Source organism: Anser anser, assembly GCF_964211835.1.
Source record: "Anser anser genome assembly, chromosome: 4".
NCBI classification, from domain to species: domain Eukaryota; kingdom Metazoa; phylum Chordata; class Aves; order Anseriformes; family Anatidae; genus Anser; species Anser anser.
In genome coordinates, this window is record NC_139724.1 from 20,093,602 (window position 1) to 20,108,909 (window position 15,308).

General features: G+C 36.6%; 1 protein-coding gene across 9 annotated transcripts in view; it reads left to right on the top strand.

The window, feature by feature from the left end:
* MTNR1A (melatonin receptor 1A) overlaps positions 1 to 15,308 on the top strand; it is a 47,622-nt gene that overhangs the window by 1,189 nt on the left and 31,125 nt on the right. For 8 of the 9 annotated variants that reach the window (XR_014583718.1, XR_014583719.1, XR_014583720.1 and 5 more), the window contains exons 1-2: positions 619 to 1,731; positions 3,565 to 3,733. The exons of the other annotated variant lie outside the window; for it this stretch is intronic. The gene's annotated coding sequence lies outside the window, so the exon portion shown is untranslated. Of the gene's footprint in view, positions 1 to 618; positions 1,732 to 3,564; positions 3,734 to 15,308 lie in introns of those variants that run through there. 9 annotated transcript variants of the gene reach the window in all.

The following is a 15,308-nucleotide window of genomic DNA, read 5'->3' on the forward strand; positions in this document are numbered from 1 at the left end:
GTCAGGCAATTCAAGTGATGGTACACAGTTTTATTGAGCCATCGTGGAATACCAGAGCACAGTATGAAAATGAAGACAATCTGACTTTTCCTGATGCCATTGATCTAAATTCCTGAAGCTGTGTCTTCTTGCTTTCATTGACAGAAGTTACTTTAAGTTACTTTCACTAGAGCTGGCAGTACTACAGCGTGCAATACTGTATGGTCGAGATAAGAATCAGACTCCAAAACACCAAGGTAGCACTTGACTAACTTTGTTTCTTGTGAGATGCTCTAATGGAGAGAGGGTTGAGATGGCCATGTTACTGAGGTTATTCCAGGGAAAAGGGGTAATATTCTCCTCCCCCTTAATACAGACATACTTCAGTGCTTTGGGGGGAGGGGAGTGTTGCACTATAGACATTTCTGGTAATGAGCCTGAAATAAGTACAGTGCCTATTTTCTGGAAATGTAACACACTTGTTTGGTTCTGTGTGCATATTCAGTACTGTACATTTCACAATATTCCTCTTGAATCAAGGCACATGCTTGCTTGCTCACTCTTACTGTATTTCTCATTCTTGCCTTTTCTGTCACAGTGAACTGCAGCAAACTGGCAACAGTTATCTCCTACAGCTAGGGGAACAGAGCATTTTCCTGAACATGTTATTTTAGCCTGGAATATGAACTAGATACATACTTTCCAAAAATCCTTCATTTCAAAGTGTAGGAAACAAGTAGATACTTGGTATATGATAGGAAATTGTTTATAGCCTGCTATAGGGAAAAATAAGTAGGAAAAGTAAGTTTTAAGTTTCCTGATGAGGCAGATAAAAAATCCTTTTCCTCAAAGGAAAGATTCATATACATGGATAAAATGAAACTCTGGGAAGAAAATAAGCCTCAAAAAGGTGTGCAGACTGTTCATGACTAATCTGGTAAAACCCCATACCTGAGCATAACTACACTTAAGTGAACGCTACTATTAATTTGGCATTGAATTAAGGAAGGCTTACTCAGGTGAGTAAACTTAGTCTTAAGTGTAACTATTTAGAAAACAGTGGCCTAATATTTATTGAATAGGAAGAGTTTCCTAATTTTTCATACTAATTCAGGTTATTCAGCAAGAGAGAACATTGCAAATACAAATTGTGCTTAAATCAGATTACATAACTTGCTGGTTATAAAGACAGTTACAACTTTTTACAGAGCTATAATAAGAGAAACTTCTGATTTTTACAAAAGCCTATGTTAAGTCTTTTGCTGGCACCTTTACTGAGGAAAAAAGGACACAGGATGAAAATTGCACTGAAAAAAGGTCAGGGAGGAACAGAAGATACCTCCTGAAGAAAATGTCATTGAAGACTTTCCTTTTTTGCAAGAAAGGACTAACAGAAATGAGGAATACTTATACTTTGCCAAAAAGGTGGATTTGGTGGGGGAATACATCTCGCATCTCTGTCCCACTCTATTATATACATATTTTGGAAGATTACTACAAATTGAACCAGTGGACTTATGATTAAAAAAATGCACTGGGGAATAGTAGGAAGGCATAGAAAAACCTTCTCAACAAGTGTAACCTTCTTGACAGTCAGAAGGTTAGTAAAAGACACTGATCAAAACAGAGGAGTCAGTATCAAAGAAGTTTGTCTCAGCAAGCGAGGAGTTTCTGATACTACAGACTCCTTCATAGTCACAAGCATGGCTTCAGTAGATGCTCTTCTAGACACAGAAGCTGATGATGCAACTGGTAGGATCCTCTTCTATTTAATGTACTTGACTTATAAGTTTCACAGTTCTCGTCTGTTTCTTTAATGGTAACTTTCCAATCTAACAAGCACCTGACACCAATTCAGTCCTGATGGGAATAGTTGTGATTTAATGCTGGATTGAATTTGGTTTATAATGTCTGATCTTTTAACTTTGAAAGAAATTTCAAGAGGAACGTTCAAGGCATAAGGATTCTAGTGCCCATATCTTGGCAGTATGTTCATGAAACTTAAACTTTAAAATTATATGCTTTCTTTAATAATTCATTTGAAAAAGAATGAGGATAGCTCATTTTCAAGTTTGCTGTAAATCATCTTAATATTAGCAATGGAAAATGAAACATTCATAGATGAGAAATAAGGTCATTCAATAAATTCTACTCTGAAATATGGAATAACCAGCTTTAGGAAAGGTAGGTTAAAGAAATACTAGTAGTTTTTGTGATAAGTGAAATTTTTATTTGAAACTCTAAGCACTGGAGCTAAATGTCTCAGAAAAATGAGAAGAGATTATTCCAAGTGGTTTATGTAGGATTGTACAGATTCCTATCAGTGACTGCTAGTATCCTTATGCCTTCGCTGTTAACCATACCAAGAAAAACAATGCGTCAAGAACAAGGTGAAGGAGCAGTTCTAAGTCTTTGACTCTGAAGATTAGTTTAAAGCTTAGTGTATTAAAATGTCAATGTTTTTGCCATGGTGGGCTTGGGTATGCAGTGATTACAGGACTGGGTCATTCTTAAGGTCAATGAAGAAAGTTCAAGTGCTACTGTCCCTCTTGTTCTTCTTTGTATTCCTTTTGAAACTGGTCTCTTGGTCCAGTGGGTTGCCTTTTCCTGGGTATTTTTGTACTAAGGTCCAACTGTACCCTGATTACCCCTCCAGCAAACTTCTGTGACAGAAGGGAACCTCCAGCAGGCAAGAAGTTAGCTCCAGTAGTTTCACCCTGACTCTGTGTCTGTCTTGTTGGCTAACACTTGACAAAAGCTGGATATTACAGGGATTGGTGCCAAGCTGATAACTAGCACCTACTGTATCAGGGCAGAAAGCTGCATTCACACCCCACCCTCCTTCTCAGCCATCACTGTTCTGTGCTAGATGTAGCTGGCTTTTCCCAGTTTTCTATGTTCATGGCACAAATGTTTTGTTGCTAAAACTCTAGCTTCTGGTACTGTTGAAGAACACACAGCAAGTCTGATGTTGCTGAGGCCCCAGGGCCCTAGAAAAGTGATATGTAGCTAACTCACTAGGACTGCATGCGTGCTTAATCTGAAGTGTGCTAACTACTTGGCCAAATGAAAAGGAAGAAACCAATGTTTGCAGCTGAGGCAGATTCAGCATGCATTAGGTCCAAACAGCTCTGTAAAGGAAGCTGAGTGCTCAAAGAAATTGAGCTTGAGAGTTATCTATGACTAAGTCACTGGTGGAAGAACTAAGGAACACAGCTGCTTTGTACTATTTTTCAAAAAACAGTAATTGCTAAATAGTACAGCCATCCCAGAACTGGGGAGTGCGATCCATCAGTAAGAATATTATTTTGGAGGCTTTCCAAATTGGCTTTGTTTTAAACGTGTGTACTCTGAGCAGTGTAAGAATCTGCATGAAGAGTTTTCTCAGTGCATTTTCTAGAGTATGAGTTTTCTGCTTACATTGGAACCAACTTTTGATAATCCCATTGGAGATCTCATTGAACTTTTCAGAATGACTGTTCTTGATTTTTTTTTAGAGTTCAGACAATTTTTAGTAGAGTAATGGTATTTAATAAAAATTCCTGTTGTAAATCCAGACTAATGTAATCATTGTTTTTGTTACAGGTGATCCTTGGACTTCTTTTTGTGTCCAGAGAGAATGGGTAGCCTGACAAATATTTGACTCAAGGGAGATAACTAACAGAAGATCAAGTTGTAGCACAAATTCAGGGTTCTGATGAAAGCTGAGATGTTGATGACATTATTTCAGACATAACTTCAGGTATTAAAAATGGTAAGCTGACTGGGAGAGGGGAAAATGTCTAGAGGAGATGCTGAACTTGGACAATTGAACAGAACTGAGCATAAAAATTTGGTTTAAATAAAGCTGTTCCAAAGACTGGTTTTGATGAATAATTCACTGAACTGAGGGTTTTTCAGAAAACTACTTAAATGACATTGTCCTGTCAGTGAACAACAATAGATAAGTATTTCAAATAACATTCCATTCTTACTAATATGTCTGCCAAATTCAGCTATTTATGCCTTCTGCAAGTTTCTGCCTTTTGAAGTTTTTCACAGCAGTGCTTCTAGTCTCTTCTGGTAGTTCTTGGAGTGGTTCTCCCTTTTCTCATTAAGATGGCTTTTCATCTTTAATCTTTTAGCAATTTCTGATCTGCTTCTACTCTCATCCTTTTTATATTTCTTTACTTTCCTATCCTGCTGTGGATGCTTCTTGAGTTTCTAGCAAATGACATAAGCAGCAAGTCTAGTTTAGTGCCAAGTACTACCAACAGTGGGCATCCAATGCTATAGGACAATGTCCAACCCATTTGTATAATGCTTGCTTTCCTAGGGCAATAACAATTGCTATAGCAGGGTTAATTCAGTGCTGTGCATTAGTCTAATTTTGCAACCTCAAGAACCTTGCCACCCTTGCTCTTGGCAGTTTTTCTTGTCATATCAGTGAGCTGCTTCAAATTCCACATTAATTTTGCACTCCTGAGTAATGATTGCCAAGTTCTGTTTCAGGAGGATGAGTTACTAAGAATTCTTCAGGTTAAGAGAACACTGCTAATGTTTTAATGTCTGCATATTTAATGTGTAGTTAAAAATGCTCAAGATTGTAATACAAATGCTGCTATTAGAAGTGCTCTTTCAAAATCTGTCCCTCAAAGTCAGAGGCAGTATTGCAGCTGAGTAGGATAATCCAGGTTCCTACCTTACATGTCAAAATAAAGGTCAGACCTATCTTTTCCTCCCATAGTTTTGAGGATGGATATGATATAAAAGAACAAAACCTTAATGATATCCTTAAATTCATATGGTAAGAATGTTGCATGTTTTAACCTTGTACTTTTCAAGTTGATCAGAAACTAAGGTGTAATCAGCAAGTCTGTTTAACTATTTAAATAGTGACTTCTGCTACTTCTAAATAGCTTTGTAGTCATGACCAATAAGTGTACAAAGGTTTGTCCTATATTTTTAAACAGTATTCACTGATATCCCTGAAGAGAAGGCCAACTTATATCCCTTCCTTGAAGAAACACCTTGCACAAGAAGTAAAATATTCCTAGCTCATTTGTTTCACTTTATGCTTCACTTTATAAATGACCTAATAATATACGAGGTCATGTATCTAATTCTAGAAGATATTTATTACCTTAACAATAATCAAACTTGTAATCAAATTCTTATATAGTCCCATTATAGTACCATACTTGAATTAGGCATTTTCTCATCATGGAGAACTTGATCTCTTCAATTCTTACAGTTGTAAGAAACTCCTTTAACACTTTGCTCGTTCTTTACTCTCCCCTGACTCCTAAGGTCCCATGTCTAAAACAGAATAATATCAAACCCTGCTGTGCATAAGCAAGTATTGAAATTTTCAATTCAAATGCTAAATAGTGGGAAAGGTATGTGGATGGCTTCTATTTTTGTCTACACCCTTAGACAGCCTTTTAGCTACCTTTGTGTTGTTTGGGAAGGATATATACCTTTCCATTTAGGCCTACAGAAACCCCATTCTGCATGATGTACACTTCACATGGATCATTTTCCTCCAGTGTGATGCTGAAATATAAGCTCTGTCTTATCACCTTAACTTTGTTTTTTGATGTGCAGATACAAGGCTAGCAAAACTAATTCTCTTTGAAGGAGAGGCTACCAAGCAGAGGCACCCTGCCCCTGTGCTGACAGTGGTCAGCTCCTCCCTTGTAGCTTGGTATTGTGAGGTCAAGTGATGACATTGCTTTTGTTAGGCCACTTCGGCTGAACCTGAGTATCAGCTTAGTGCAACAGTCAGTACTATGTTAGTTGCCTAGAGAAGACGGCCAATTCTGTAGCCATTGGCCAAAGGCACGAATGGGCACAAGTACAGGGATTATCCTTGAAAATTGGTATCCAGTCACAGCCCAGAGAAGTTCTAGAAGCGTGCAATGATATCTGCTGGAGGAAGCATCATGATCTTTCTCCCCATATCAGTAGCTATGGATTTCATTTGATGTATACCTCTTCACCAGATTCAGTGATGAGTTTTCTGCTCCTTAGCCTTGATTCTTAAGGACCTGTTCTTCCTGTGTTGGGGAGCAAAGAAGGGATTTCATTCTTGGGTATGAAAGTGCTCTTAGCTCAATACAGGCATGGTATGGACAACTTCATTTTAGAGGCCTTGAAAGAAAGGTACCTTTTTGCATGAATTTCCCTCACTTTATTAGTATCACAAAGCCACTTGTGAAGAATTAATGCCTTTTCTATGAGTGCTGAAGGAGAATAATTTTTTTCTTGAGTAACAGCATCCACAGACTTATTTTGAAGTTATCTTGAAGGACTGCATATTGTTGAAAATCTGGGAGGTACATTTTATGAAGAACTAATGTCTCCATATATGTGAATGAACTGGATGTTTCAGTGCTTTATTTCATTTTGGATGAAGAACTGATGGCCTATAAATAAAATCATTTTTTATTAATGGTTTGTGTATTTTGCATTCATATGTTGTCTTTTAATGTAAATAATTACTAATTGTCTCCAGATATCTCTGGCTGTATAATTCTGAGTCTGCCTTCTGTAGTTTGAGTATTTATCTAACATGCAGGTTTGCATAATTTTAATTTGTTACAAGATTAAAGTTCTTCCTCATTTCTGTGCCATATTAAATCTCCAAACCTTTCCCAAATTTAGGTTATTGAATCAGTTCTCCCTTAGAACAAGGATTAAAAGGGAACTTCTAGACTATGAAGTCCAAATTCTAGGTGTACTAGACATTCATATAAATTCTTTCAGTCAGTCCTCACCTTAAGTTATAGCTTTTTTTATTCCCTTGCAAGAAGGGTGCTGTCAATACCTGAAATGTTTTTTTGTGTAAATGTATCATGCTTACTAAATGTACTGTGCTTAATATTTAACATCTCTTCCAGTAATAAAGGGTGAGAAAAACAGCTCTTGGCTCTTTAACTTTCTAGCCCAAGTCAAATATCAAATTTTATTTCTCTTGGCAAAATAACCTTTCCCCTTCTGTTTGAGAGCACTGCCCCCAGGCATGCGCCTCATCTCCAGAATATACCTTCCCTAAAAGCAAAATGCTTGTTGTACTGAAATCAACTAGCAAACCTCTTACCATGGTCCTTACCGGCCTCCTCTCACTACTTTGGCTGCAATACTTGCCAAGGGATAAGAAGGCTGCAATACTGCTAAGTCTTAAACCTGAAGTGCTGTAAGCAGTGAAGTCTTTTACATAACTTCCCTTCCTATACCTGGCATCAAACCAAAGCTGAAGATGCATGTTCACCTCTGTTCTCTGTGGTAAGCTGACTACCTTTAAATTTTTTTAAATGTTAACTTTAGGTATGTTCTCTAGCAAAATTCTTAATACAGAGATTCGTTAAATGTTTTAAGAACCATGGGATCAGAAGGGGATTTTTGGTTGGTTGCCAATTTCCTTGTGATAAAGGTGATTACAAATCAGGGTCACTGTACTCTTAAGTGCCTGACTTTTGTATAGCCTGATGTGGGTGCATGATGTGAAGCCAGTTGCAATTTCATGTATAGTTGGTATGCAGGCTATGGAGTCTGATAATTGGTACTTCAAGAAGCCCTCTGGGAATAAAGAACACAAAAGGCCATCTACTACCACAATACTGTACTCTCCTATTTTCCTCAAATGGATTTTGTTACTGAGGTCAAGGACAGTTTGCTTGTACTAGAGTTGTCGGTCAGATCACATCATTTTATCCTTGATGCTGTTTTGTCCCCTGCTTTCTAAATACTCATTCTTTAACACATTCATTAAGCAGAATACATTTTAAAATTTGGGCGTTGTTGCCTTATTGTACAGATTGGTGGGTCTGTTGCTGTTTACATCAATATTTGATATTCCTTTGGAAGTTTCTTATCAATGTGACTATCTCTAACCACTACCTTTTCAGTTCTCCCCTTTCCTTTCCTTCTAACTTAAGGAACCCCACTGTTGAGAACCTCTGCAGTGCATCATAAACCCACCTTTTTCTCCCTTCCTGATGCTGAAGCATGTTTCAGCATCTGTTGCTAATAATTTTCTTGGGATTGGCTTTTTCTACTGGGTATGTATAGAATTACTTTTATATAAAGCTTAAGTAAGACCTATGGTTCTTTACCATGCTGCACAAGGTACTTGTACAAAAGATAGTTCCATTTCATGGTATACTTGTTTCATGCATTTGCAGAAATAAATGTATTTAGCAGCATTTCCTCTAATTATTTGTATTTTTTTTACAGAAATTATGTCTTCATTTTCCTTTTTCTAGTGCTGTAGTATCCCCGGCATATAACTCATTTATGTTTATTGCTTGTGAATATATACACTGTCTCTACAAATAAGGATCTCTCATATACAGGAGGTTAATATTCAGCATGTCTGACAGGAAGACAGCACTGTTTTCCTTTCTTTCCTTCACCTAGACACAGGTGGTGGCTATAAATGGTATAAATTAGAACAATTTCAATGTTTCTGTAATTCATGCTTACTGAAATGGATCCCACGGGGATTTTTATATTGCTGAGTGCTACTTGAATACAGTTTTCACTAGCCAAGTTTATTCTAACTATTCTGCATGTAACCATTATGGATAATAGTTAACACGGTGATCTCCATCTGTCAGGGTACACTGGATTTTTGTCTCTGTATACAGAAGACAGAACCAAATTTGTCTTAAAAGCAAATTTGTTTAAAATTAGTTTTAGTTAAATACCTAAAGTAGAGCTCAAAGTGCAGTCATATTTTCTTCTACTTCCTTGCAGCAAAGGTTTTCAAACATGTCTTGAATTAATTGGGTAAATAATTGAGGATTTTTTTGTAGTTTCTCCTAGAAAACTGTTTACTTCTGTTTTTTCTCAGCATTTTTTCTTGTACCTTTTTCTCTTGCCCATTCAGTGTACTCTGCTACAAGGAATTTCTGCAGTGCCTGATAATGTCAATTATGAACAATTTGGTTGCTGGAAACCTGCTTTGGGTTTCCTTGTTTGTGTGGTATAAATATCTTGTTCATAGATGCCCTCCTCAACAGCATTTTGTCTGCCTAGCATACCCACTTTTGTTCTGTTATTTTTGGATGCACCTAGGAATTTGTGTTGCTTCTGTTCATTGTATGCTTGCACTTAGGAATATTAGCACTCTAAAAGGGTGTTGAGTACTTCCTTTGTAATTATTCCTGGTAAGAATTTCTAATGAATACTTCATGACAATCTAATACAGTTGTGCGAAGCTTGCACTTGCACCCTGTTAATACTGCTGCAGTGATCACTATCTAGATCATGCCCTGAAGATATGGCTAACTCTGACACATGTAAGTGCAGGGGTACGAATGCATAAAAAAGGCAAATAAGCTAAGTGAAACCATCCCAGTGGAGACAATTTGCAGTCTGCTTGTTGGTAGTGTCTGTACTGGGGTATCCCAATTGTCACAGCAGTAACCCACCCCATCACTGTAAGCTTTTAGAGCAGGTCTTCCCTATACTTTCCTCAAGCTTTTACAGTGGCAGAGCTTTGCTACCAGCATGCTGACTAGCAGCAGGCTGCCTGAGCACTTCTTTCTTGTGCAAAGATAACTTCATAGACTATCATCAAAGCAGTGAACTGATTTCTAAGATCTGCTTATATTCAGATTCACGTTATCTTCTGTATCCATATTTATTCAGAGAACTTCAGATCAGATTCAGGTCTCACAAAGATGAGTCACACTTTCTACATTTTGTCTACTCATCACAAGGAATGGTCAACAATTCAATGTTTGCCTACTTTACTCAAAAACGAGAAACTTGTTTGCCTTGCAAACAAATCTCCAAATCATGAATTTTCTCATGTCACGTTTTTGTATACTCAAACCAAAGAAACAAAATTTCCAGTAGTAACACTGTATGGCAGCATCAGTATATGCTTAAGTTAAGCTGAAATCCATTCTGAAGATGTATTGATATGACTAAGAATTTATTGTGGTAGCATTTCTACATATCTATATGAGAAGTAGAAATGTAGTATGTGACCAACTACTTGTAGAAATACTAAAAAAGATATTTTTAGCACATCAGAATGTTACTAGAAATAACCATCTAATGATTACCTATCTGTAAACTGAAAGAATACCTTCTGTATTCAAAAACTAAGATGTTACTGAGTTAGGAAGACAGATGACATGACAAGTAAGGAAAGAAGGAAAGTAGTATAACTTGAAAAGTTAATGTCAATTGTAGCAGGGCAATAATTAAGCAATAAGCCTAAACCCAACCTTCACTCAAAGGTTTAACTCTGGAGAGTTATTAGAAGTTAGCTATGACTCTTTGCATGTGTAACTTTGTGGTTACTTTGGGCTGGTGTCTGTCCTCCTAAAGAAGATGGTTCTCAGGATTATAACTCCACACCCCCCCAGTGATTGAAGTACTCACAGTGGATAGAAGGGGCATCACTGCAAACTTGCAGTTGTTTAAGGTGGTTTTAGTTCACAGAGCATCGTTCAGCTAGCAGCATCAAAATAGTGCTTTTCTGTCATTTTCTCACGTTGTTTTTGATTCCTCTTGCTTCCTAGAAGAGAAATTGGACCTTTGAGAGCACAGAACATTTTGGGTTGATTTTTTTGCAGCTGGTGTTGTTTGATAAGTACCCTAACTTTGATAAGTAGCATGACTCACTTGCTCTGAAATTAATTTACTGGTTATAATAATTATTCAACTTTAGATTTAGCTCCAATTTGGAGTTCTCAGCCACCATGCAGAACAGTATGGCTACTTCAGGGCTACCTCTGTGACTGAATATGCATGGTGCTACAGCCCATCACGATCCTTGTCATAAGGAGGCTTTCTGAAGGACCTGCTTTTTTGTTCAAGGTGTCTTGATTCCACCAGGCTTCTGTTGCAGCACTCCAACCATTTTAGATCACAGTATTAAGGGAATCTTCCCTATCCGACAAGGATACTGAAATGTTTTGCATGTTGTACCTAAAACAAAACTGCACATTATCGAGTGTGCTCTAATGTACTGAACAATAAATGCAACTGGACGCAGATTTTGTCACTTTCTTAGCCTTTATTTGGAGTTTTTGACCAGCTTTAGGTTGTTTTCCATCTCTTCAACAACAAATGGCAGCAAGCTCTCCAATGTTTTATTCGTGTTCCTTCAGAAGATCAGACTTAAAAAATATTCTATTGAAGTTCTATCAAAAGGGCATCAGTTGCCCTTTTCTTATTGTTTTCCAGAACCATCTTTCCAATTCTCTGTAGACTTCATTGATTCCGTATCCATCTTCAAAGTTCAGAAATGACCTTTGTCTTTCACAGTCTGTGTCAATATGTTGAATAGTAAATTTCTGAGCATGTGTGGACATGTGACCTATATTTCTTGTTCTCTGGACTTTTGCCCTTAGCACTGTTTTCTTATTTGGTCCTTCTATCTGTCATGTCATTCCTTTCATGTTTATTCCTAGTCAAAGCTTATAATTCATTACATTTCTCTAGACTCCCTCATATATCTTGCTTGTCTACTTATGTCATGGTTTTCAAGTACTCAGTGTAGAAAATAGCTAAATCCATTGGCTTCTATTGCTTTTTGCAGTCCCTAGATATCTTTTCCTACATTTTCCACATCAAACACTACATCATTTTAAACCTTAGCTACAGTTAGGGAACAACTTTAAAACTACAGTTTAGCACTTCATTTATTCTGCCTCTAAATCAAATCCTTTCAGTTTAGAAATCACTATGAAATACCAGGAATGTTCAGCTATTCAGAGAACTCTTTTCTAAATAGATAAGCTTGATAGCATTTCAATTAATAAATAATATCTGAAAAAGTGCAGCAAGAACATAACTTCAGTCAAAGAAAATCAAAATATAATTTTATGGTATATAAAAAGAAATAAATTTGAACTATCTTAAATACAGTATTACTCCACAAGTTTCTTAAAGACTTACTGTTCAGTGTTCTTTGCTTCTTGCTTTTTCAAGTTCTTGTTTGGATTATAGTCCTGAAACAAATCTGCTTAAGCTAAGCTGTTTAAAGCAGCACCTAATGCTTTGTTAATTGTCCAGACAGATTACTTATTTTAATGACTCAGCTTTGCCTTCAAGTTTTCATGGTGTCCTGGCACTGTTCTGAGAGGAGGGGCTGTAGGAAAAAGCGATTAATATGAGTCTTGAAATTAGTCACAGTGGAGCAAATGGTGGAATAATTTTGAACCTGCAACACATAGGCACGTTAAATTCCCATTTGTTAGTTTTGTGAATCAAATTGTAAATATCACAGGTTTCCTCTGTTACCAATGACTTATACAGCCAGCTGCTGTTTGGGTCTAAACTGTTTTTTTGCCTGATATCCCATAAATTCCTTTAAGCAGCAGTAGTTCTGAAACTTACGTATTTTAAAGGACAATATGAATCATTACAGATGTACTATGCTTTTGAATGCCCTTAGCCCCTCAAAGAATTTCAGACACTGCACAGTTGGATTGATATCAGTGATGGATGCATTTGTGCAGAACATGCTTAGTTTAGCATATTTGGGCTTTGCAAAAAGGAAGCTTTTCAGCTTCGGTGGCATTGTAGAACTGTGCAAGAAAAAGTATTAAGAATTTTCCTTATTCTAGACTGTTGGTTCCACTAAGGTCATCTCACTTTGGGCTTTTTTGATCCACATACTATGAAATATTCACATACAGTATGTGGAAACATTACATATATGATATGCATAATGTCAGACTACTTTATCTGAGGGAGAACTGTTGTCTCTGTTAAATGAGTATGTAAAATAATACAATATATTAGCTTCAGTCCCTTTATAAAGCTTGAGAAATACATTCCCTAAATACACTGTAGAATACTAAGTCTCTCTGAACTCCAAGCATCATATGTGACTTTTTATTCTGTAGCACTCTAGAGTTGAGGCAGAAATTTATGAATTTATCTTTTGGGTGAGTCACTTATTCTGAACGTGGCAAATTGTGATTTTGTTTTTCACATTTGTGGCCTGTTACTTCAAATCCTGTGTCTGTACAGAGACTTGTTTGTATGGATTGTTGTGTATATATTCAGTAGATATATATATTCATTTCTGACTTTCAAAATTGATAGTCTCCCTGCTTTTTTGTGAGTGGTCTTTGAGTCTGTCAGTGTACGATCGTCTTGATCTTCCTGCACATTTTTTGAATTATTTTTGTGTAGCCTGTAAAATTCTGAAAATGTACCTCATATGTTGCAAGAATGATAACTTCAAAACAAAGCACTTGAGATTTTCTTCAAATAACCTTCCTTGTAAATGCCATTTGTTCACAAAAGTTGTTCAGATAACATATGTCCAATAATCCTTCAAAAAACTGGCTTGAAAGAAAATGAACTGTGTAATTAGATGTTCTTTCATGATCATGTACTGAGGTAATTTCCTGCGTAAGTTTGCACAGCTGTTTTTGGATGAGATGATACAATGAAGATAAACAATAGAATAGGTTGGGTTTCTTTTTCTGGAATTGTTTCAAAGCATAGCATTTTGAGAGGCAACTATTAAGTGGAAAAGCTAATAGTTCATGAGACTAGAAAAAAGATTAGAAATAGTTAAGAAAATGACATAATAGCTCTGGGGACCTTTCAGTTCTTTAAAGATCTTATCTCCATTTACTTCTCTTTTAATCTAGGTACATCATGGAGATCATTGAATGAAATATATCAGTTAATCACTAGTGAAGCGAAGTTCAAATGCTCATGTGAATTCTTTTAGATCTGTCAGTCCCTTTAACCACAGAATCATAGAAAAGCTGAGTTGGAAGGGACCCATGAAGATCGAGTCCACCTCCTGGGTTCCCTAAGGGTAACCCCCCCCCCCCCCAAAAAAAAGCAAAACAAAAAACAATGTCTAATTTACTTTCCTTGCCTTATATTGCCTAGCATCAATAAAAGTAGCTTTTGGATATTTCCATTATTTGTCTCAAAGGATAGTTCAAATAATGTCTAATATTCACTAGAATGCATCTTCTCTCATTTCTTGTTCCAGTGTCTGAAGTTTGAGGTTACTTACAAGGCTTGCCCTAAATTCTATTTTACAAGGTGAAATAAATGTTGTCATGTCTTCCACTGTATTTCAATATTGTTGAAATCAGAAACTTTACTGAAGGTACTGGATGCTAATGAAAGCAGGAGGTAGCCTTAAGCTGTATTCTTCTCCTTGCCAAGACTGCTTATACCAAGGAACTTACTATTACTTTAAAATGTACATATTTGAAATCAATGATTAGCCCCTCAGTTTAGCCAAAAAAAAAACTCATTGCTGTACTTGGTGGGAAAGTCTACAGTGCTGCTTATTTACATACAGCTTTATCTCTTTTCTGGTAAGACCAGCATGTCTAATGACCACATTCAGATGACTGACTGCAGGTTATTTCTGAACAGATGCATCAGAATGACTGCATTTATAGTAAGATATTTGTCTCCTCTAGCTTATGAATTTTTAAACTTCTAATAAAATTGTCCTTTTAAGCAGGTTGAAATACCAGTCAACTGTAACTATGTATGTGTGAAAAGTCTACTGACAGCTCTAGAGTAGTCATAAAATAAGGGCATGGCATAGCTTTTTAAAATCACTACAGCAACAGCTAGTGATGCTTGCTAGTTATGGTCTTGCCACAAAAACTGCAGACATCAAAACCTTCTGGAGTTTTTCTGCTGACTTTGGCTTAAAAGTAATCATCACAGAATTAACTTCTTTTGCATTAAAATATCAATCTCTGATTAGCAGCCAAATATTCTCTTAAAACTAACAGCAAATCAGAAATCCTGAGAATTCTTAACAAAGAACAAAGCTGAAGTCACACAGTGAACCACAAATCGAGCTGCTAGCCTGACTCAGATGTTTGTTAATAGAGCTGTAAACTCTAAACTGAGGTTCCCTAAAAAGCATAGGGGTAGTCCCTCTGATGTGCAGTGGTTTCAATAGTGAAGCTATCATGACCAGTGTAAGGGGGAAGCCAGTGTAAAGGATGAGTCTCGTTTTCATTTCCATGAATCTAATCTACTAATTTGAAAAAATGCTTTCTAAACCATAGGAAAAAAATGAGACATGTTTGTGACAACAGAAATGAAATTATATAATAATAAGAACAATATTTACTAATTTCATGCTTATTTATACTGCCCCTGTCACGGACTGGGCTTCTATGTAGTAAGCATTGCAAAAACACCCCAAAAAAAATGTGGTCCTTATTAACAGGATTGCAATCAAGTAATTAGGAATTCGGTTCATGCATTGGGTTATTTATTATTTGAGGTCTGATCACAGCAGTATTCTCATTCTCTGCTGGTCATTCATTCCAGATGTCACAGCTATAAATTGTATGAGAGTTGTGTAAGAGATGTGG